Source organism: Mus caroli, chromosome 19, assembly GCF_900094665.2.
Source record: "Mus caroli chromosome 19, CAROLI_EIJ_v1.1, whole genome shotgun sequence".
Classification (NCBI taxonomy): Eukaryota; Metazoa; Chordata; class Mammalia; order Rodentia; family Muridae; genus Mus; species Mus caroli.
Genome location: NC_034588.1, coordinates 18,035,127 through 18,038,255, shown reverse-complemented (window position 1 = coordinate 18,038,255; position 3,129 = coordinate 18,035,127).

Sequence of the window (3,129 nt, the reverse complement as noted above, 5' to 3'; positions counted from 1 at the left end):
GGGCCTGCAGAGGAGTATTTAGATCAACATGAGTGAGTTCAGAGTGCATTGTGGGACTCGGATTTCCTCCCTTCTTCCTCTTAGATATGACGTAAGAGGTTTGATTCCCTTGGGTATTTTGTTAGAGTGATGGAAAGCTGCTAAATTCATGTGGACGTGGGATAAGTTAGAGTCCATGGGAGACAGGATTTGCAGATAAAACTGACAGAGTTGTTTGGGAGGTGATTCCCAGGGAGTAGAACACACGTGGTCCAGCTGTGGTGCTTGGAAAGCAAAGCTTGGCACAGCTTCCGGGGCACAGAGCATCAATGCGATACAACAACCATCTGATGGCTGTTTGAAAACACAGGCAGTGGCCCACTTGCAATGATTCTGGCTTGCAACCAATGGCAGGCAGGTTCTGGAACGAAGGACAGAAGGAGCAAAGCAAGAGCCGGGGCAAGTCACAAAGGAAACCTGACATGCCAATCAGAAACTGTGGACACTCGTTGTAAGATGGAAAACTGCATGCTGCCCGTGTCTATGATTCAAAACATTTATCCTGGATCCCAACAAAGGATGGTAAGATCCAGAAAAAAATGATTTTTTTTTTTAATTTTAGTAAAACAACAGTAGAGACCTTTAAAAATTGCCAGCTCCAGAGAGCCAGGGCTCACTAGATTTCCTGAATTGTCATCAAGGAAGATATTGTCTTGTGATGTCTTCATTGTCTGGTTGAGGTGTGGCATACAGTGTGGAGCGTGAAGGATGTGCTGCAGATATGCATGGCTGCTTTTGCATTGCCTGCTCTGTACTGATGTGATCGATGGTGTACTAGAATGCCAGGCTCTTTCTTTGGGATGCACGAATCTTATTTTCAAGACAACGTCAACACTAAAGTACTGTTTCTCGGACCTATGCACTTGAAACCAAGGCAAACACTTTTTTGACATGTGCATTTATTTCCTTCACAGGCTTGTCAAGCTTCTTGAGTGTGGGCTGTGCTGCTGATACGTGTTCTGATCCATGAAGCACCATAGTACCAATAAGAAGCCTGACCCTTGGATCAAGCACACTAACTCTCCTCCCAGTTGTCAGAATTATGTAACTTTTATCCACATTTCAGCCTTTAGAGGATGGGCAGAAACAAGAAACGCAGAATTTAAAAATCTATAAAATAACAAGTGATACTCTCTTAGTTAGGGTTTCATTTGCTGTGACCAAAAAGTGGGTTGGAAAGGAAAGGGTTTATTTGACTTTCACAGTACTGTTCGCCACAGATGGAAGTCAGGACAGGGACTCAAACAGGGCAGAATCCTGGAGGCAGGAGGCAGAGGCCATGGAGAGGCGCTGCTTCCTGGTTTGCTACCCTGGCTTGCTCAGCCTGCCAGGACCACCAGCTCAGGGCTGGCCCCGCCCACAATGGGCTGGGCCCTCCCCCATTCATCACTGATTGAGAAAGTGCCTTACAGCTGGATCTCATGGAAGCATTTCCTCAACTGAGGCTCCTTCCTTTCTGATAACTCTAGTTTGTGTCGAGTTTGCTCAAAACCAGCCAGGACAGATACTTAAGTGTTCTTGGCTAAATCCAGTAAGACCTTTTAGAGGGAAACTTGGAGTTACATTCAGGGCCAGGTTGATGACAGAGGTATGTTTCCCAGAGTTCAACAAGGGTAATTATCATTTCCTTTTTATGTATTACTTATGCATTTATATTATATCTTTTGAGTGAGTGTGCGTGTGTGTGTGTGTGTGTGTGTGTGTGTGTGTGTGTGTGTGTGTGTGTGTGTTGTACGCACAGGTGCTCACGTTGAGGTTGATGGCGATCTGCAGGAGTCCATTCTCTTTTCTATCATGTGTGTTCTCAGGCTGGCAGCAAGCTTCTTTATTTGCTGAAACTTCTTCCTCACCAATGACAGAGATAGACACATGTCACTCACCAGTTATTATCTCAGTGTAGTGAGCATGTATGAATATCCATGTATCCTCATCTGGTAAGGTGAGTAACACTACCAACAGGCATGGAAACGTTTATGAGCAATGAACGCCAGACACTGCATTAGTCTTTGAAACCCAGCATCAAAGAGCAGACCCCTTTCTATCGAGAGAATACAAGCAATAAACCATCACAGAAACAAATGACACAAATGCCTGTGCAATTTAAACAATCCCCAACTAATAGTAGCTAAAGTAGGATACAGTAAGTTCAATGTGATTGAGCTGCCGTGGGCCTCCGGTTGACTCCATTCCCCTGCTGCTGCTGTTCTTCATGGTCATCCCGTGATACTGGCATGGGGTCCTCTGGTGCAACTTTGCTTCACCAATAGCTTCTTATAGGCTCTGTTCGTGGCACTAAGCCTCTGCTTCCTTACATGACCCCTTTAGTTCTGGGCCATCAACTGCAACTGAGAATGAATCTTCCTCAATGGCCTTCCATGGCCTCTCACAGTACCAAGCCTCAGTTGCTCTCCGTGACCCTTCATGCTTTCAACATCAGTATGACTTTGGAGAGATTCTTACACATTCAGCTGCAGTATGAGGTACAAACCTGGCTACCTCTGGAACACAGATTCTTTGTGCTCTCAGAAAACATTTTCCATAAGATTTTACCTCAGTGATGCTGGACTCTTCTTAATTGCCACTAATATCTTAGCTCTAATTAACATCAATTGTCCCTTCTATTCTTTACCCTAAAGCCAGAACCACATGGCCAAAGCTATTGAGTTCTGCAGCTTGCTAGGGCTAGAATATGCCCCACCCCTGTTCTATTACATTATCACTATCTTTCTGTTTTCCCTGCCTAAGGTTGGCTGTTCAGGAACTTGCTTTGTAAATTGATCTTGAACTCCTAGATCTGCATAGTTTTGTCTTCTGAATGCTGGGATTAAAGACATATACCACCACACCTGGATCTAAGCTTTTCTCTAATTGCTCTGCATCAGGCTGGCCTTGAACCCAGAGATCTGCTTGCCTCTATCTCCTGGGATTAAAGGCTTTTATTACCATGCCTGGACCCAAGCTTCGCATGGCTGCTGTTCCTCAAGGTCCTCATCAAAACCCTGTGTCTTCCATTGTAGTTCATTCCAGATTAAAAGTCCAAGTGAGTAGTACTCTATTGTGTAAATGTACCACATTTTTTGTATCCATTCC